Genomic DNA, 21,666 nt, shown 5'->3' with positions numbered 1-21,666 from the left:
AGCCTTACGCACTGTGCCACAATGCCAGTCCTGGTTGGTTTTTTTGTTTTTTTTTGTTTGTTTGTTTTTAATAACAATTCAGCAAAACTTCATTAGTAAACCTGATGTCAGAAGTTTCTAATGGTGGAGACAAACAACTTAGTAACTGACTTCTGTTGAAATAGTTTAATACAATCCACTATTGATTCAAATGGGGAAAAGCTGTACAGAGAGAACTGCACAGAGTTGACGAAGCGACACTGCTAATGGAAACAAGCTTCCCTTGGCAGATCACAATACACGGCCCCAAACACAAGAAGTTAAAAGAGGTGCTGGATAGAGGCCACGGAGTGTCTTGTAGGTTAAAGGAGCAAGTCTCAAAATCAATACTCTTGCTTAATAGACGGTCCATGCCGTATTTTCAGGAAGAGTGAAATGTATTCATATGCACACACTAGAATCTCTGCATTCACATGGATTGTTCCTGATGTTACACGTTGAATTGTGTCTGTAATCTAAAGGGAGAGCTGACCATTTTAATGGCCAAAGCCTTTTGCCATTGTGAGAAGAGAAGGGAAAGGATTTTGCCCCTCTTTTGCTTCTTTCCAAGAACAAGCAGGAACTCAAATGTGTTAGGCCTGCTAAGACTTCAGTGATTTGCAAAAGAGAGTGCTTTTCATGAGACCAGACACATGCTCTGGGATTTTACCAGGAACAACCAGAGGCCCCAAAACAAACAGGCCTAAAGGATTTATGACCAGGAAGTGTACCTTGCCTTGTTGACCTTAACTTATATGTTGAGTAAACAAGCCTTTCTGTATACCCTGGTGTATCCAAGGTAGCTTCTAATTTCGCTGCAATTGGACTGCATCCAGTTGTCCCTTTCGTTCTGGTCCTTAAAAGTGCCAAGAATTAGAGGTTGAGAGAGACCTGACTCAACAAGAGAAACTGAACTGGAACAAGCTCTAGGTGGATCTGCACGTTTTACAGGTCGTGGGTGAGTTATCTGACCTTTAGGGGGGATTAAGAGGGGCACACATGACTTGGTGGCCCTGTGTAACTGCAGCTTAACTGCAAAGCTGGCAGTGTGTTTGTTGTTCTAACTTTCAGATGCCTTGTGGCTAGTTTCATCTGGTGATCACACGCGCCAGGGTGTGGGCAGTTCTGTGCTCAGAACCTTTGGTTCTGTGCTCACTGTGGTCTTCTTGTGTCTTCCTTTTCACTCCAGACACCTGCATGGCAACCTCTGAAAAAGACAAGCAAAGCTTTTACAGTCGTACTAGGTTGCTTTTCAGTGTGGTGGTTTCTAACTGGCCTCATTTTCATCCTATAATTATCCTATAGTTTTACCTGTATAGGAGATTAAAAAAAAACAGGTTAGAGATTGCTTGACTATTTGGATAGCACTTCAGGGAAGGGATTTTTTAAAAGCTGTTTACGTGTACACAGGGATCTCCTGGTGATCCCTTGTTGGGGCTTAGCAATGTTGAAGTTACATTGAGATATGAATATGCTCATGGCCACAAGCCAGGAATGGCATCCAGGCCTTTTGTGTGATGTGATTCCCTACACCCACGGTGCTACCATTTGTTGCAGGAGGCAGTACCAACCAGTGGAGTGGGCCTGGGACTCTGAAGTTTGGAAGGTAACTTCCTCGTTCCTTTCTTACTGTGTCACATAAAGGCCACCCCTATCTCAGAGGATGACTGTATTTGGAACAGGGCCTTTAAACAGGTGGTCAAGTTAAAGTGAGACGTGTAGGTGGAATACATACAAGATGACTGGTGTCTCCGTTGATTTCAAGGTGTGCATTTATAAAATGAGTTAGGGAGAGTGGAATGGATACTGATACTCCTTAAGGGTCTGTACGATGCTTGAGTACCTGTTATGCTCTGTAACATTACAGATTCCTAAGCCTGTCTTACATTTTGCTGGTTCTGTCTTTAGCAAAGTACCATAAAATTAGCTGGCTTCAATTATGCAAATTTATTTTCTTGCAGTTCTGGAAGCCTGAAGTCCAAGATCAAGGTGTTGATTGCATTCTGAGGCCTCTCTACTTGGATGGCAGCTGGCTATCTTCTTCCTTTGGCTCCATGTAGTATTTTCTGGGCATTTGCTGGTCTCCTCTTCTTATAAGGACACCAGAGGTCATTTTGCATTAGGGACTTCATCTGAATCACCACTTTAAACACTCTCCAAATTTAATCATGGGGTATAGGAGGTGAGGATACCAATGTAGGAATTTTAGTGCCACCCAGTAAAGCCCATAACTGAGATTACAATGACCAGGTGAGCAAACAGGCCAGAAAAGGCTGTTTAATGCTAGGCAGAGAAGAGCAGCACCAAAGCATGAGCCCTTTCTGAACTCATGTTGCCTGCTCTGTGTGTTTCCCTGCTGCTGCTAAAGCAGATTTCCTCACTCCTACTCACCCGGGGGCTAATCAGTTCAATGATTGACCAAGTGCACCATTTTCATAGCACTGCTCTTATGATTCTTCTCTCAATGCGACTTTCCAGAGAGCTGTTTATACACATGTTCACATGTTTAGTGATGCACCATAACTCTGCCCTCCCTATGTTCTGCTGGCAATTCCACTACAGGAACGTGGATTCTGGAATTTAAATGACCATTCTTTGTGGAAAAGGCAGGCAGCCTTGTTATTACCTTTGAATGACCTCTTTGCAGCCCACGCTATACAGAATAAGCATTCCTTGACCCAGTTGACTTCATAATCTTCAAACAGTTCAATTAAGTGCCTGTACGGCATCTCCATATGTTGGCTGGATGCAAGGTGCCAATATTTCGACATTGCTTTCTCATTAAAATGATCGGGGCATGAGCCTGGAAGATTCCAGTGTGTGCCTCACCTGGGACCTCCCCAAGGGAAATGTGCCTGCCAAGCAAACCAGAAATAGTGTCAGGGAGGAAGCAGACCCCTCTCTGGCTCCCCTCCTGGATCGAGTCATTAATGAGCACTTTTTACCCTTGGCAGGGCCAGGTAAGTTTGAGAAGTGCACCTCCTGTGGTGTTTAAACACATTCCAGTTACTCCCATGATAGCGATGCATGAAGAATCAACATATTGACCCCCCCAGAGTATATATTAAATTCTGAAGGATTAATCAAAACTGCACCATGTTGTGTGCAATTAGACCCTTGAAAGGCAAAATAAATTTGCTGGAGCCGTGGTTGCTCTCGTACCACTTCTTGCCTGCAATGAGGCATTTCTCAGTTCTATTACTAACAGATGAAATTTTGCTGGGGAGCATTTTTTAGGAGGCGGGATGAGCTCAAAGGAGACACCGGCAAGGCATTTTATGGATGGGAGAGAGCAGGGAGTCAAACTTGCCTAGTGTACCCTTTGGAACTGGGTAAATATCAAGCAAAGACCTCAGAAGGAGCACTGGGTTGTGTCATTTTCTTATTAGAGGAGAAAATGCCACAAAGTGTATGCGACAGGAATAATGCAGGGGATAGGACCTCAGCTGACTGCCGGGATCCTCCATCGTGAGGGATGTGTCCTGTATAGAGGGCCTTAGGAAAGGGTTGCTCTGTGCATTTAGCCACACCCCTACGTTCATGAAAATGACAGCTGGCTGTCCATTTCCAATGCAGGTAAACAGAATCTTGAAGACAGCTCTGCCTCAAGTGGCAGAGCTACCTCTGCACTCCCATTGAACCATAACGGTGGTGCCAGATTGCACATTGTGTGGCTGTTTTGGTTTGCTGTTTTTTTTTAAAGAGTCAATTATAGCCTGTTGCAAAGAGCCCGGATGCTGTCTATTCAGTTTGCTAAAGGGTAACAGAAGAAAAGGCTGGCACTGGATTGCTCTGGGAGACACACAATAGCCCGAGGGCTGCAGGCCTGGTACCTCTGAGCTGGCCCCGTGAGTGAGAAGAGCATTATAGCACCATGAGATCTGCAGAAAGGGAGATAAGAGGTTAAGACATCTTAACGAAGCCATGGGTGAGACCAGTATGATGCATTTCTTTCTACTTAGGACAGTAAATTTCCAGTCCTAGCCGGAGTGCTCAAGAATCACCATGATAAATGTAGTTACTGCTATGAGTACAAATTCATCTCCGCATCTCCTGTTCCACTGTGGGGAAAAACATTAGCTCATCAACATGCATAAGGCATGCCCATAAATAATCCAAAATTGTACTTGTTGAAGAAAAAAATTATTATATACTATTATATAGAATTGTCGGAAATCCTTGAATTAATAAATTCAGGAACCCTCTCTGTGTGCAATGTAGCAATTAGAAAAATAAGGGTAATGTGCTTAATTTATACAAAGTACATTTCTTCTTTTTTCAAAGTTCAGAAATAAATTTTATTGGGAGATGTGCTGAACACTCTCATGACATCTGGAATATGGAGATGTAATTGCTGATTCAATGGCATTGCGAACACGCAAACATATTTCCTTGGTGAAATGTCAAAAAGGCAGCAATCAAAAGGAAGCGTTTAAGCATTAAAATGAAGAAATGATGACTGGATTGATTTGTAAACATTTCTCTCTAAGCTTACTTTATGAAAAGAAGGAATATGTTTAGGAACATGATGGCAAATTTGCACATTTTAAGTCCTCAGGAACATGAGGGCATGGATGTCTCAAGATGCATGGTGGGTTCAGTCAAGAGTCGCTTTTCCATGAATTCTGATAAACCCTGGTGGATCTTCGAATGGGAGTTTTGCACTTTAATGTCCAGTAAGCGATTGCAAGGGGGTAAGGGAAGTTTGAAGCTAAGATGGAATGTTGGGTACCTTTGGACTAATCACTTCTTATGTTTTGGAATTGTTTACTTATCCTGTGATGCTGGTTGGTGACAGTACTTATTTTCACTTGTGTTACTGAATAAAAGTTAAAAGTTAGGAGCCTGTAGACTGGGCACCATCAGACTTTGGCCTGATTGTGCAACCCTGACCACTTTTTCGAGCTGATGGCTCCCAGGGCCAGTATTCATTTGCCCTGAGTGTATCCTGAAGAGGCCAGTAATGACTTAGGGCACACTTCAACTTTGCTTCACGTTCTAACCAAAGGAGCACCTTACAACTATGAATGGGACACTAACCATGAAAACAAAATGTGTGAAGCCACCTATCAGAGAAAACAAACACACGTTCCCTTGTCCTTGCCTGTACAAAGCTCTTCCTTCTAGAAAAGCAGTCCAAAAAGGAGTTTCCAATCAAGGGAAGAAAATTGTTAAACCAATGAAAATCCCCACGCAGGGAGGGAGCTACAGTGATTTTGATTGCTAAATGATTGATCTTTCCAAATGAATATATTTGTTGGTCCCACATTATGCCAGCCATCTCTGACAAACTCTCTTCCACGAAGACCTGATAAAGAAAGAAAATCTGCACCAAGTGAGCAGTTGCTTTCCCCCGAGGCAATGCATTTGTAAGGTCTCTACTGCATTGTGCTTGCAAATAACATTTATTTCTGTAGTGTAAATATGCAAGAGTTCATTTTAATAAAAAGTAAGTCCTAAAATAAGATAAAACCCATGACTAGACTTGCATTTGAAGATTTAGAGTGTATTCATCTGCTGGTTTTTGGTATAAATATTCATTGGTTTTGAGCTCTCAGGTGTTGGAACTTTTAATCTGCATTCGGATGGAGGCCCTTTAATCAGACAGTTTATAAAACTCTGCAGTTCCCACCCTCACCCCCCACCAAGGGAAAAACACCACCACCACCACCACCACCACCACCAGAGTAACAGAGAGGGTCCTAGAGCTTGAAAATCACCCACCAAGCCCAACTACCTTGCTGGGGGGCGGGGGAGGAGAATACACGCCAATGCCATTTTGTACCGTAATATCAATATTCTATTAAGAATAAATCTCTCGCTGTTAGACCGAAAAGTCTCAAAAACCTGTCACTTGACTGCAGTCTTCAGAGATGACTGATAATGGGTAAAAAAAAAAAATCCCATAGCATCTGTTTACCATGTACTCACACAAACTGTTAGGAATGTTTTAAAATGTCATCAGTAATGTATGCGTGTGTATTAGCCATCACAGAGCCAAGTCCCCTCCAAGATGGCACTAGGGACCATTCTAAATTAGGTAGGTCAAGTGAGGAAGGGAGCAGAGGAACTCTTTGAAAGGATGTTGTTTGGAAAAAAAATCAACTGCAAATGCTAATGCGTGAATACCTGGGAAAGCCCTGGCACCAGCTTTTAAATCAAGCTTGGAATCACAAGGAGTGTTATCTGTAAGCTCCCAGTGTAGAGGTCAGTTTTGGGAGAGCAGAGAGTGGTGTGAAAACATTTTGCATTCGATGTATTTTGCATTAGCAGGCTCTCAGATGTCTCTTGGTAACCTAAGCACATAGCAAGAGAAGAAAGTCATTGAGGTACAATTGCTGACTAAACAATGTGTTGGTGACAGTGTTGTTAGCAGCTGCTGCATGCTTGAGAAACACTGTCCCGGTGAAGTCATTGAAGTCATTGGGACTGCCTGCAGCCTTAACAGTGAGTGTTCCAGTACTTGTCACCTTCTTCACCACACACAGAGGTTTGATTATTGATTCTGGTCATGGATTCTCTGCTCCCCCTGTAATGCAAAACTCCATGAAGGAAATGTGCATATTGACGACCTGAGGGTATGCCATCCTTAAGACAATGAACTTGGCTCTGTCATTTCAGAGATGGTAACAACAGGTGCATTCTTCTTTCAGTGTTTAGCCTCTGCCTCAGTCTCCTCTGTTTCAAAATGGGGATAGGAATAGCACTATCCTCATGGGGTTGTTGGAAGTATCCAGATAGCAAATGCACGAAGAATGACCCTCCCTCCCTCCTCCCCGCCCCGAGGACTCAGTCAATGCTCAGGAGAAAGTCAGAGGAAGCCCGGCGTGACTCGGTGACAAGCTGACATGATGCCACACTTAGCATCCACGTGGGTTCATTATGTTCAAGTATGCATGAGAATCCTGTGATGTTGTCTGGAGGGCTTTGCCTTAATGATTTGGTGGAATGATTCGTAATTCACATATCAGAGCTGCTGGCCTCTGCATCCTGAGAGGTGTGCTTATATACAAAATAGTTCTTTCTAAAGTGCTTAAGAGAGTCAGCTTCCTTTCGGATCTTGTTTTCAACATGAATTGACTTATTAAGCTATTAAAAAAATAGAACCAAGGTCACCTTTGGAATACACTCTGCTTTTTATTTTAAATTGTGATGTTTTAGCTACTGTGGTTTTATTTTGTTTGCTGGTTATATAAATTGCAGAAAGGAAAACATATAAAATGAAAATATGTGGTTTCTTTCCATTTGTCCATTCTAATTAGTTGGAGACATATTCAGGAATATGCTTAAGTATCCGTATCTTGTGGTCCAGGATCAAGTTTCTGTCTTTTGGCACATGTCATATTGCAGTATGGTTAGTGATGTACTCTCTGTGCCTGTCTTCTCAGCCAGTATACTCATTCTCCCAAGTTGGAACTTACTTTCTGGTGCCATATGTATTTCTCAGAGCAATGCCCAAGCCTCCATTTATCTTTTGTTGACTGCTTGTAGTAATAGAATTAGTAAAGTCAGTTTTTATTGCCCTTAGATCAGCCAACAGATTGTGGTTTTGGTGCTACGTATAACCTTGATGCTTGGGTTAGAACACTTTTCAACATTCCTCCAGACTGCAACTTTTTCCCCTTCTGCTTATTCAACAAACATTTATCAAACCAGCATTGTGCGCCTGGCACTGTGCTAGATACTAAAAATAGATGTGACCTCTGGAGCCAGGCCAACAGTTCAGCAGAGGGAGGTTGATATACCAATGAAAAAAGTGCCAGGGCAGGTGGTTAGCCTAATGGTTAAGGTGCCCGAGTCCCAGGTCAGAGTTTGATGCCCAGTTCCAGCTACGACTCCAGCCTTCTACCAATGCAGACTCTGGGAGGTAGTGGTAGTGCCTAAAGTAATTGGGTTTCTAATGCTCATGTGGCAGTCCTGGGTTGAGCTCCTGGCCCTGGCCTTAGCCCATCACCCCCCACCCCAACCTTACTACTGTTGGAGGCATTTGGAGAATGAACCACAGGGTGTGGGGGGGCAGCTCTCTCTAGCTCTCTCTGTATCTCTCTCTCTTTTGCTTTGTCTCCCTGCCATTCAAATAAATAAATTTAAAATACCTTTTAATGTGTTATAAAGTGGAATAAAGTAATGAAGAGGTCAGTTCTATCTTTGAAGAGATGGAAATACTTCCTGTAGGAAGTGGGTGGAAAACTCTGAGCAGGTTTTGCTGGGTACAGAGTGGCAAGGGGGAGAATGTTCTAGGCTAAGGAGAGACCCCATGGCTCAGTACAATGAGGCTGAGTATAGGCATGGGTGGGGGCTTGAGACATTAACCTGGAGTAGTGGGTGGGGCAATCACTCAGTATTAAGGAGGTTGGACTAAATCTTGTACGTAGCAAGTGGCTACTGGTAGGACTTGAGTAACTCACATCATGGGTTGATTTTCATTGGTAGAAACATGAAGTGTTAGAGCCAGAGGGGGATTCAGACTGCATCCACCTATTGTACAGATCAGAAAATGCAGACCTGCAGATGTGAAGTGAATTGAAGTGACCTGGAGGCAGACAACGAGTGAGATGACTTCCAGTGAGACAGTTTTCAGTCAGCCTTACATCTGCCCTTGTTATTAATTATATTTCATCAAATAAGTCATTGAATGTCTCTGAACCATGGTGTCTGCCTCTGTAAAAGGGAGAAACAACCTGCTGTACAGGTAGGCAGACAGGTGTCACTGTGGGGCCCCAAAGAGGCAATGCCGTGAAGTGCATTGAGAACATGATGTGCTGTGGCAATGTAGATGTCACTGGCCGCCACCTGTGTATCTCTACCAAGCAATTCATGGAGGTTTTGGGCTCTGACTGTAGAATTAAGATGACACAATCCAGGTGCTCTTTGGTCTCAATGGTTGTATGAAAAATTAAAATCTGGAAGATTAAATCTTCTACCTGCCACTTCTCTTTCTCCTATTACCATTACTGCTTATTATATGGAGTCTTGGGTAATTTATATTTACGCTTCAGATGACAAGAACAGCCAAAATGTTCATTTCAACCTAGTGCATAGTATAGGAAACCTTAAAATATGGAGTCACCTTTAAAATTGTTGACCCACTCACAGGAATCATTTCTGTCCTTTGATGTGTTGTTCCCAGTGAAACAGTCTGTGTTGTCCATGTTTTGGGGTGCAGGGAAGGTATAGTGTTGCTTTCTGCTCTCAACTTCTTGGTGTGGTTTCACTAACTCTGCTTCATTTTGCCCCAAATATCAGATCCTTTCCTTAGGTTATCATTGAGAAATAGAGGTTTATTGGGATCATAGAGAAATTGTCAAAGTTTCACCTAAATTTAATAGATGGGGGAAGGAATGGTTTTTGTTTTTCTAATTGCTATACATCTAATGTAATAATATTACGAAAATTTTGAAGGTAGAGGTAGAAATCAGCCAAAATCTTATACCCACACATATATTGGTTTAAGTTTAGTTTATGCCCTTCATCTCTCTCTCTCTCTCTCTCTCTCTCTCTCTCACACACACACACACACACACACACAAACTAATGCAGTAAGACAGCTATGAATGTTGATTTTGGCCCTGAGATATAAGATCAGTTTTAGTAGTTCTTCCCATTACTGACATGCAGCCTTTTTCATGATTGGATCTGGGATTCACTTTTTCAACCCAATAATAATAAATACATATATCACTTGTTTGGTTCTTAGTATTTATGAGGCATAATAGATAGCATGTTTTTCATTTTCAACATACCTCATATGAGTTATATCCTAGTGTTATCATCTCCATGATAAAAAGTAAAACCTGAGCCACAGTGGAGCTCCATAACCAACTTGGAGCTGGGATTGGGACTCAACGCTGTAGCGTAACAGTAGCTGGCATGGTTCTCAGAAGCCCAGTCTGCTTGGGGCAGCAGTCCTGGGCTGTCTTGATCCCCATTGTTCCCTTCTAAGATATGCATGGGGGACTCTAACGTGTAAGAGAGATCATTTCAGTAAGGTTTGGGTGAGAGGAAGTTCAGCGATAATATCTGGTATTTCTATTTGGTGTGACCATTAGTTATGAGGTATTGTAGGCACAGAAGAGAACTTGAGAACAGTCTGCATCTGATTCCATTCCCTGGGACTCAGTCAGACTTTAAGCCTCTTCTTTATCCTCAATAGTGACTGTTTTACCTATTTTCCTTATTATCACTGTTTTTTCTACCTAAGATGGCATTGATGTGCTCATCTCATTTGTGTAACTCTTCCACACATGCCAACGAGCACCTGGTTTCTGTACAGAACATGGTATCCCTGAGTGTTGAAATTTTCTCCTGGAAGAAGTGGAAAATCACGACAGAACTTAGGGGAGTAAATAATCTATGGAGTTGAGTCTCTATCTCTCCGTATTATATAGCATGCGTGTATGTCTACACACATATATGTGTATATGTGTGTGAATCACGTGGATCTTGAGAATTGAACTAGAATCCTAATAATGAATGAAGACTACTACCATCTCCATCCTCGTCCCTGCCAGATAATGATGTTTCTAAACAAATACTTTGATGAGGCAGAAAATCTTCAGATTTGGAGGAAGTTCTGTGGCTTGGGTTTATGATGTGAAAAGGCTACCGATCCCTTCTCCCCTCCATCTTCTAGCTTTTATTAGTTGAATTTTCTAAGGGCAGGGCCATTTGGAACTTTTCAAATACTCTGGCCTTGACAGCTAATGGTGGACGGTGCTATGGTTAGGAAGTTTCTCAAGGCTAATCAGTTTTCAAAGGGGGGACAAATAAAAACAAAAAACCCAGTTGATTGATAAAAAGGGCACCGTGTTCTTGGTGAGACAAACAGAATCTCAGGGCATGGCTCAGCCTGTCTTTTAATTATCCAGTTCATTTAGTCAGCTCTGATCCAGGACCTTGGGAGGTCATCTGCAGTGGGAAAGGCAGGCATGGCAGCTCCTGACCCTCAGCTTGGTTCAGGATGGAGCGCAGCTGCCGGCTGACTCATGTTTTAACAAACGGAGGCTGGAGAAAGGGGCTGCGAGAGAGATGTGTGGATCCAAGGAGTCCTCCTGATGCCCTGAGCTTCCCTGAACCTCATCATCAAAAAAGTAATCGGTCATCCAGCTTTTGTGATGGCTCATTCACTGGAGCGGAGGGCACCGAGGCTCCCGCTGGCAAAGTTATGGGTGAGGGCGGCTGAAAGGCAGCCCTGGGGAAGTCGTAATTAACATCAGCCTTGCTGTCTGACCCCTGAGTCCACCCCACCCTTTTCCTCTGCTGACCACTTGATGTGTATGGGGCAACTTTTTGGGGCTTCCTGGCATCATGGGGAGACAGCTTCTGAGATATCACCCTCAGCCAGGATCAAAAGGCCAGGAACACTCACCTCCCTCTTGCCTTACTGTCTCTGAGACTCATTTGTCTCCAGTAGACTAAGGGAAGCACCCACTGCATCCTGGGAGCAGGTTCTACTCAGCCCTCCTGAGGTCACACAGCCCAGTGAATGTGCTCACTGTCACGTAGTGCATCTAAAGCCGGGCAACTTGAGAAAGGATTTTGCTGCCTTGCCTAACCTCAGACTGCAAAGGGCATTACTAATTAGTTAACTTGGAAGACCTTTTGAATCAATTTGCCTATGTTAAAAAAAATGATTGTGTATGTGGTGAGAAGCCAGGACCAGCCAATAACTGAAATAACTCTTTCACTGCTTACCAAAAAGGAAGACTCTTCACATTGTCAGGCTGCATACCGTTGGTGTCTATAGTTGGTTGTAGCATCAACGAGATCTGGATTTGAATCTCATTGTATCCCTGAGAAGCCACTATTCTGGGCAAGAGACGTAACCCTCCAACTCTGTTTTCTTTCCTTTGTCTGTAAAATGGGGATAATGAAGATGAATTCATTAAGTTGTTGTGAAGACTGAAGTAAAGCCTTCGTTTCAAAGCCAGCCGAAGGCTGTACCAACCACACCTTGGAGCTCATGCTCTTGGTTTGGTTTTAGTGCCATAGAGGCCAGATGTGGTGCTCACTGATTTGTGAAAGGAGCCCCATGAGGTCTCTCTACGAGGAAAGTGGAGCCAGGGATATATGTAAGTCACAAGCTTCACTGCAGCATCTCCAGGGACCAAAGGAGCTGGTTGCTCTGCTGTAGCAAAAAGCCACATTTAATACATTTGGAGCATGAGGTCTCATTCTCACTCTCTTACGTGAGCCTCCAGTACTCCATAAAACTTTCTGGCAACTTTGCAGCTTTGATGCTGTTATTTGTAAATTGTTGGTCTTTGCCAAACCAATAATTCTAAATGGAGGGGACAGGAAACAGGGAAGGAGACAGACAGAGGGCAGGACTCAAGTTTCCTACAGAACCCCAGTAGCATCTAATAAATGGGTGGGTCTATTTGCAGAGCATCCCAGTTGGGGGTCTTCAGGAAAATAGTAGATGCTTTGTTGGTGGTGGAGAGGTTGGGGGGGGGGGCTACTCTGGAAGACTCAGAGTCCAGGGGTCCACAGGCCCAGATGGCATAACCAGGAAGGCACAACCGGTATTTTCATGGAGAAGTGGATGGAGGGACGCCTGTCTGTGCAGTCGAGGTCTGTGACAGAGTGAATTCCCAGCATTTTGTTGGAGCTCTCGTGGAGGGAGGACCTGGCAAGGCCAGACTGATGATGATAGGTGGGCGTTAATTATGTGATCTCTGCCATGATTAATTTGAGATGTGCACAATGGCGTTGTTGGACTGTTTACAACAGGGGCTCATGATTCTGCACACAGCTAGAGCCGGTCATGAAACGTACTTGAGATCCTGTCCCAGTTCTGCTCTCGACCTCAGACTCTCCAGCCCAGCACTTTGCAGAGTCTTAACTTGCTCACCATGGATTTCAGTATTTTTCTGGGCTAATCCTCATGGCATGATTTCTGATGTTCAAGAAAGGAGTTTGAAGTACTTATTCTGAGGGGTGAGCATTCGGCACAGCCGTGAAGAGGGCACTTGAGACACTCATTTCCTATACCAGAGTGCCTGGGTGCGAGTCTGGCTCTACTTCCAAATCCAGCTTCCTGCTAAAGTGCACCGTGGGATGGAGCAGGTGATGGCTCTAGTGCTTGGGTCCCCCTCACCCATTAAAGAGGCCTGGATTGAGTTCTGGGCTCCTGGCTTTGGCCTGGCCCAGCTCTGGCTGTTGACAGGTATCTGGGGAGTGAACAAGTGGGTAGAAGATTTTTCTGTCTTTCCCTCTCCCTTTGTCTCTCTGCCTTCCAAATAAAAACAAATAAGTAAATAAATATTTTTTAAAAGATTTTATTTATTTGAGAGGCAGAGTTGTAGAGAGAGAGAGTGGGAGAGACAGAGAGAGAGGTCTTTCATCTGCTGGTTCACTCCCCAGTCAGCCACAATGACCGGAGCTGGCCTGATCTGAAGCCAGGAGCCAGGAGCGTCCTCTGGGTCTCCCATGTGGGTTTAGGGGCCCAAGCACCTGGGCCATCTTCCACTGCTCTCCTAGGCCACAAGCAGAGAGCTGGTCAGAAATAGAGCAGCCAGGAGACAAATTGGCATTGATATGGGATGCTGGTGCCGCAGGCAGAGGCTTAGCCCACTGCGACACAGCACTGGTACCAGTAAATAAATAATTTTTAAATCATGTTAAGTCTGAGAAATTGCAGGACTTAGGGAGGTTTTCTGACATTCTTAGTCTTTCTCGTGTTTACCATAAATCTGAGACAGTGATATGATCAGCAAGCTTATTTATGTCTGAATACAAAACATGCATAAAATTTAAATGGAGTAACCTCCCTTCCAACATCTCCCATCATGGATTGAATATGACTCTCACAGTCATGGTGGTCTGCCCTACTATCAGAGATTGATTAGTAGTTTAGTGTGCAATACATTGTTCTCTGTACTAACATTGGCATCTCCTTCCTTCGTCGTGTGCTCCTACCTTCAGCTCTCTCTCCAATGTCATTTGTGTCACTCCCCCTCTTCACGGAGGAACGACACAGGACCCTGCGCTGTTCTTTTGTCTGCTCAGCCCTTCCCGGGTTTGCTGCTGGTCCTTCCCGGGTTGGCTACTGACCCTTCCACGTCCGTGGAAGGGCGGTTCCCCCTGCCACTTTCCCCACTTCCGCGGGGGAGCGGCACACCGCCGGCCGGCTCTCTCGGAGGCTGCTCAGATGTTATCCGGATGTTCCCCTTAGATGTTCCTCGTGCATGTTGTCTCTCTCCTCCTTTATAGTCCTCTTCCACCAATCCCAACTCTGCTGCCCACACGCCGAGTACGCTGCTCTCCTCCAATCAGGAGCAGGATCAGCTCCTGCAGGTTACTGGTTGAACTGGAGGCAGCTGTGTAAAAGTTGTTTGCTCCTCTCCCAGCGCCATATTGTGGGAGAGCAGATGCATAGAATAAGTCTTAATTCCAGTAACTTAGTCTAGTCTGAGTTGCTCCCCACAATTTGAAGACATTGGCCAGCAACTGGGGGCTCTCCTTCCCCTACTGTCAGAGTACAAGTCACTTCCGGTGAAGGCATGTATCTCAGGGTTTCTGCACTGCTCTGAAGTGACACCCAGATTGCAGGTCATGCCACAGACTGTCAACAGAAAGTGTCTGTTGGCATCAATAGGATGGCTCTTGAGGAAGCGATAACTTTAAAAATGTATGATGAGTACCACTGAATTAAGACAGATGGCCTGATTTGTGTTGTTCCTAAAATAACTGGCAAGTAGGTGTTTATCTCATTTTACAACAGGACAAAATTGCTTTTGGAGTGATTCATTTGTGATCCCAGCTAAGCCGTACTATTAATTTACTTTACTTCTGACTGGTGTATTTGCTTCAGTATTTATTGTGTTTCCCATCAGTATTGTCAAACTGTGGTGCTGCTATGACATCTCGACATTTGCATTTAGATTATGGGGTTATGGGTTAGCATTGTAAGATAGTGGATCCAGCTACAATTTGGCTTTTGAAGATGGCATTCATAGCTTTGCTGACATCTTGCCTTGGGTTCTGCATGTGGAACCTTGATGGTTATTATACCCCCCCAACAGTTCTGTCCCCATCCTCTCACCCATTCTCAGTGCTCTTGCTCCAGTAAGCTTTGTAACATGCAAATTTGATGCTGTCATAGTTTTTTTTTTTTTTAAGGAAAACTTATATTGCTATAGGGATCAGGTATAACATGACATGAACCTGTGTAAGTGGACTGTGACCTGTGGAAAATAGAGGGTCATACCCCATCCCAAAAGAGAAGGGCTCTTCCAGCTAAGAACAGCAATTAATTATTAAGGGAAGCCACAGATGTAGATTTAAGCAGAATTACCTGATTTTAAACATCTTTCTCAGGCCCAAACAAAGTGCTTTCATGTATAGCCTCAGCTTAGAAACAAGACTTGTAGTCTTATAGTCACTTGCTGGTTCTCTGTTAAATCTCAAGACAATGTTGAAACCTTTGTTGGTTCTCCGTTAAATCTCAAGACAGTGTAAATATAGAATATACAACCCTTACTAGCTGGGATACATTTTGGTGCTGATTTTCCACTTTGCACTCGATCCCTCCTATTCCTTATGCTAGTTACTATGAACTAGAACAGAATCTTCCAAATGCCACGAGTGTGTTCCAAAAAGTCAATTATATAAAACACTGGGGAAGGGAGCATAGCTATGAGGTGCATGAAATAATCGCTGGGACCCTGTGCAGGTAGGGACTCGAGTTTTAGAGGTTTTGCTGCAACATCCAATTTTGTCCCAGTCCCAAGTGTGCTGGTGGCACAGGTGTGCTCTGGTTGGCTAGGACTTTAAAGACACAGTTGTGATTCCAGGAATCTCTAGCTATTGTCATCTTTTTGTTGGCCAACTCTGGTGTGGCTGGTTTGGGAGAATATTTGGCATGTGGGGTCCCACTGCCAGCCTCATTTCCATGTACATGGACAACACACACATGCATTCACACACACCCAGAATGAGGAACTTTAGCTCTCCTTGTTTGAGAACTGGGGCTGGACAGAGACCACCAGTCAATTCTTCAATATTTTCAGCTTCATATCACTGCATGGCATGTTTTTCTGGAGTATTCTTGTACTGATTGTTCCTCAAATGCCAGCACTGGGTTGCATTAAGCCCCTGGTCTTTATGAGGGCTGTTCTGTCTGGTGGCTTCGTTCTGGTAAACACCTCTTTATTTCTCAGGATTTAACCCCTGTTTAACCACCTCCTTGAAGACTTTCCTAAACCCCTAGTGGAATTCAGGCACTTTCTCCTTAGAATTCTTGGTGCATTTGAACAACTTAGGGTATTTCTGTAATTAGTTCATTTCACTTCTGTGTCCTAGAAGTGAATTTTTGCATTATTGCTCAGAGACAGAGACTGTGTTCTCAATACCTGCTTTCTTACTCAGCAAATTGGAAGAACTGAAGCATTATCACCCTCATGATCTACAGGGGACCTCTTCCAGGACCCCATCAGATACCAAAATCTGCGGATGCTCAAGTGCCTTATATAAAATAGTATAATGTTTGCATATAATATATAGATGTATTCTCATATCTGCTTTAAATCATCTCTTGATTACTTATAATACCTATTATGATATAAATGTTATGTAGATAGTTGTTATATTGTATTATTTAGGGAATAATTACAAGAGTAAGTCATTACATATTTCATACAAATGTGACTTTTTCTTAATCCTTTTCATCTCTGGCTAGTTAAATCTGTGGGTATGGGATCTGTAGATAAGGAGAGTCAATTGTTTACCCACCCATAGACAGAGGGTCAACTGTATACATACACATATACACATGGAAGAACAGCTGTCTATAACCTCATGCACACATGCTGCTATGGAGGGCCAACTGCATGCACACATATAGATACGCTTGGTCAACTGTATGCACACATAGATATGAACGGTCAGTTATACACACACAGGCACACAGAGAAGGACTAGGAAGTTGGGGACCTTAGAGAACCTTCCTCTCCCCCCGTCCCCGGTGCCATTATTTCGCATTTTAGTTTTCCTCTGTACTTCCTGTCCCAGTGAAGTCTCTGTGAGTGAGGCCTTTCTTGCCTCTTCCTGTGTTGGCCCAAAGTCAGGTGCAGCAGAAAGGACCCTCACAATAGGTCTGCTTTCCCTAGATGGCTGGCCAAATTGCGAGCACTTGCTATGCGCACTGACATTCGGAGCTCACTGTCGCACACAATCCACCCTTTCGCCGGCCGCCTCTCCCATGAGCAGGATCCCCATTGCCTCCGTTCATGCCTTTTTTCCCTCGGCTTTTCCACTCCCTTTGAGTCAGTGCTGGCGACATACTCCTCCCCGGCACTTCGAGTCTTGCGTTTTGCTAAAACAAGGTTCTCGGGAACAAAGGGAACTCAAGTTCAGGGTTAAGATGCTAAAATCAGATTGTTCTCCTCTGGCAGTAAATTGGTATGCCACTCTCACCACTGCCGCAGATAAAATTAACCATGCGTTGAAATCATTGCAATAGGCAGTGTCATCAAAGCTTATTTGTAATGAAAATATGATGTTTCAAACCTAAACTCAGGAGTATAATGAATGTAGGACCATATGCTCCCCTCCCACGTAGGGCTGCAGAGCAGAGAAGCTCCTAAAATATATCGCTGTGGATGGGGCTCATGGTTGCCCCTTCACTCCTCTCCCGTTATCACAGTGGGTTGCCCGCACACAGTGGATGACAAGTCAGAAGTGTCTAGGTGTGGTGGGGATGGCTCCCGGGGCTGCAGCGGTACAAGTGGAGACTCTGGCTTGATCAGCTTTTCTTATTCTGTGGTACCTGTTCTGCACTGAGTGATCATACTGTGTAGGCTACTCTTGCCCTGGCAGGTGTGCTTAGCAACTACTCTAAGGAGGAAGAGAGGGAATGACGAAGTATACACTCTGCTGCCGAGAGACCCACGAGCATGCCCAGAAATTCCTGAGGGTGGGCTTGGTTGTAGTTCCAACCTGTTCAAAAACTAGGACTAGAAGGAAGAATTCACTCCAGTGGTTGACACCCTGTTGTTCTTGATTTGCTCTTAGACAGCATTGGCGCTCTAAAAGGACTGACCACTGCCACGTGACTGAGCTGTGATCACCCAGGTGCTGGGCATTTGACCTGGTGGCACTGGAGGTTCCAGGCCTGTGCCACTGAATCCTCACAGTAGCCTTGCCACTGTTGTCACTGCACCTGTTTTTCAGGCGAGGAAGCTCAGAGGGTAGGTAGGTAGCTTACTGACATGATGACTTGCAAGCTCTATTAAGTCATGCTTGTCACTTCCTGGAGAGAGAATAGCAGAGGAGTTAGGTGCCTGGTCTGAATGCTGGCTTTGGCACTCTCTCAGTCTGTTCAGGCTGCTATAGTAGAATACCATAAGCTGGGTAGATTTATTTCTCACAGTTTGGGAGATTGGGAAGGCGAAGATCAGAGCAGATTTAGTATCTGATGAGTCCACTTTCCAGCTCCCAGATGGCACCTTTGTGCTGGAAAGGGTGAGGGGGCGTTCTGGGGGCTCTCCCTAGGGTGCTATTCTCATTTGGGAAGATACCACTCCTGTGACCTAATCACCTCCCAAAGGCTTCCCCTCCTAATACCATACTCTTGGGGGTTAGGGTTTCAACATATGATTTTCTAGGAGGCACAAACATTTAGACCGTAACAACCATTTAATAGCTCTAAGACCTATTGAAAGTTCCTTGTTCTCTCTGAGCCTTGATTTCTTTTTGTCAGAAAATGCAGATGATGCTTACATCCAAAGTCTTTGCAGGAATCATATGCGCGATTGCACGCAAAGGCCGGGGGCTGGTACATAGGAAGTGCTCCATAAATGCTGCTTGTAGCTGTTATGGTTGCCAGGATCTCTGGAGTGATTCTGTCTTTCTGGTATCTCTGATCCAGCCCTATTCACATGGCTGCTGGCCAGCCTTCCTGGGGAAGGACCAGACAGTGGTGTCTGGGGGCTGTCTACTCATCCCTTCTTTCATGAGCTCCCTGGGATGTAGAATGTGTGGACAGCAGATCCAGGTTCAGATCCTGCTTCCCAGTTGGCCAGGGTCTTGGAGCCCCAGTTCTCATCACTACAGTTTGTGACACCAGTGTGGAGTGTAGCAGAGTCCTTGCAAAGCTATCAGGAGCCAATCCATGTCATGTCCTTGGTATATCACCGGCATCGCATACCTGTGAGAGTTGATTTCTTTTCTCCCTGCGGCTGCCTTCCTCCAGTACCTATACAAGGCTTGGGCTTCATAGAGTGTCTTCTGTCCTTGGGTTATGTGGCACCCAAGAGGGGATGGGTAAGGACCAAGGAAGGCATTTAAGATTCAAGAAAAATGTTTCCACTGTGGAGGCCTTTCAGGGACTGTTCTCAACTTCGAGAAGATAATTGTCAACCTGTTGAAGAGAATCCAAATGACGGCTGGGTCAGGGGCATTTCAGGGCTAGAGAGTTGCTCCTGCAGTGACTCACTGCCCCTCAGGTGGTCTCAGGTCAACCCCTGCATTCCTCTCCTCTTTTCTTGCCCTCCCCATGAGAGCAGGCACCATGTTAACCAGAGTAAAAACCAGAGTAAAATCCTCCAACCAGTTGCTATGTATAATTTTTTTTTCCTAGAGTGGATCCTGTATTAATGTAAAGTTGGGCAAGCCTTCAGCTTTTCTTTAGGCTTGTTAAAATAATGAGGTGCAAATGAGGACGTGACCATCTTGGGTGTCTCCCTCCATGCTAATTTGATCTCCTGACAGTTGGGCTTCCTGCTTGCTGCAGAGGCCTGCCCGGCCCCCCCCCGCTTTCCGCTTTTGCAACTGAGACATTGGGAGGGCAATTCCCACTTTCTAAGACCAGGTCTTCCAGGTCAAGGGAAACCACATTTTGAGGGGGCTTCTGGTGGAATGGTCCCTTTTTGGGACTTGATGCTTAGCTCTGAGATTGAGAGTTGTTGTTATCCAAAGGTGGGGGCGGCATTTAGCGGAGGGAGGAGGGAAGTGTCTGGGTCTCCCTGTAGTGGTTTTGATCAAACGTCTTTTAGAAAGGTTTTCTGACAAAGGAGCCTCCCTCACCGCATTCGGGAAGGCAGGCTTGGCATTCCTTTTTATATTGAGACAATGCAAAACGAAATCCTTCTCCAATGACTACCTGATAAAGGAATAAATTGACTGTACAAGGTGATGCGTCTGATAGGTCATCCTTGCCGATGCACCAGAAACACCTTCTATTAAGAACAAAATGAGAACAAATTTGTTATGCACCTTTTGTTATTTTTAGATTGCATTGACTTTTTTTTTTTTCGGGTTGGAGCCTATTATTCCGAACTTCCTAATAAACAGCAGTGACTTAGAAAATGTTTCATTGTGTTGACCTCCACTTAATTTCTATGCGAGTGGAAAAAACTATTACAGGGAACCAATCAACACTTTAAATATCCCATGTATATGTGTTCTGCTTATACGTAGATGTGGATACAGCTTTTGAGAGTATTTTTATCAGCTTGTGTGAGGGTAAAGGGCTTATTTTAAAAAATTATATATGTATATATGTCTCTATTTTTATCTGTTTCTGAAAATGGGGGAAATGGTTCATTTGAGGACCATTGTGGATCCAGAGACCACGTGGCTGCGGGAATGTTAAAACTGGGTAGTGTTCTAAAAATACTACTATTCCGCTGTGTGCTTGCCTTTGGTGAGAGCTCTGCATAGGGCGATTAGACAAAGATGATACTCCATGGCCATTTTCCTCTTTAGCTGAGGCCGGGACTGGGGAGTTGAAGGAAGTGTGTTTGCGGAAGCTGGAAAACACATCCGGGGAGCAAGCACCTTTCAACATTTGGGGACTTCTCCTTTAATTGTCTTCAAATGTTGGAACTGTGGGAGGGAGGGTACCGCAGCTGTTCTTCGTAGCTTCTCTTCTGGCAGGGTGACAAGAAAAATCAAAGCTGCTGGAGTCCCTGACTTGGCCCGTAAATAGAGGCCAAGTGCTTGGTTTTGAAATGCCTGTGTAGCTCATTGACCGAGTATTATGGCTGGGATGCTAATGGTTTATGTGGCCTGCAGGTGACAGGAAGATTTCTGCAGGCAGGGCTTTGTTGTAAATTTAGTCTGCTGCCACTGCCCACAGATCAGAGGTGGTTTGCAAGTGATCACGCCTTTTTGAATGACGGCGAGGAGAGCCGAGATGAATGGTGGGGCAGCCTAACACAGCTGTTGCTCCTGTCACGTGGTGTGGCGTTCCGGGGGGCTGCATGGGACGAGCTTGTGTTGGGGCGCTAAGGGAGTTAGAAAGGGGATCCAACTGGTGCGACTCAGTGGGGACTTTTGAGATGACACTGTAAGATGTTTGCGACTTTTAGCTTCCTAGTTCAGAACTGGAGCAAACGTGGGGATAATTCACCTGGCATGTATTGATCTTCCTTACGATGACTATTTATTATTAATAGCTATCGTGTCTTGCTCCTGCAGAGGGCTTCTTGGTTCCACAGTGTCTTTATATCTGTCATTTGGTTTTATCCTGATACCAAATGGCAGATATTTATGAAAGGGCAGTGATCTTTTCGGAAGAGCCAGGGTTGCTTTTGGAAGTCCTGTTGTGTGCCAGGTGCTGTTGAAAGTTAATTAGAAAGAGACAGCCTCTGCCCACGAGGCGCTTATCGGCCCGAGAGCCAAGCAAACTGCAAGTGGTGAACA

General features: G+C 44.5%; 1 protein-coding gene across 1 annotated transcript in view; it reads left to right on the top strand.

The window, feature by feature from the left end:
- The first annotated feature begins 1,580 nt into the window (after positions 1 to 1,580).
- Positions 1,581 to 21,666, top strand: part of PPARGC1A (PPARG coactivator 1 alpha) — a 361,394-nt gene continuing 341,308 nt past the window's right edge. The window contains exon 1 of the mRNA XM_070069598.2: positions 1,581 to 1,624. The gene's annotated coding sequence lies outside the window, so the exon portion shown is untranslated. The remainder of the gene's footprint in view (positions 1,625 to 21,666) is intronic.

Source organism: Oryctolagus cuniculus, chromosome 2, assembly GCF_051225735.1.
Source record: "Oryctolagus cuniculus isolate XC-2025 breed Fujian yellow rabbit chromosome 2, ASM5122573v1, whole genome shotgun sequence".
Taxonomy (NCBI): domain Eukaryota; kingdom Metazoa; phylum Chordata; class Mammalia; order Lagomorpha; family Leporidae; genus Oryctolagus; species Oryctolagus cuniculus.
The sequence above is the reverse complement of the archived record's forward strand: the minus strand, read 5'-3'. Positions and strand labels throughout refer to the sequence as shown.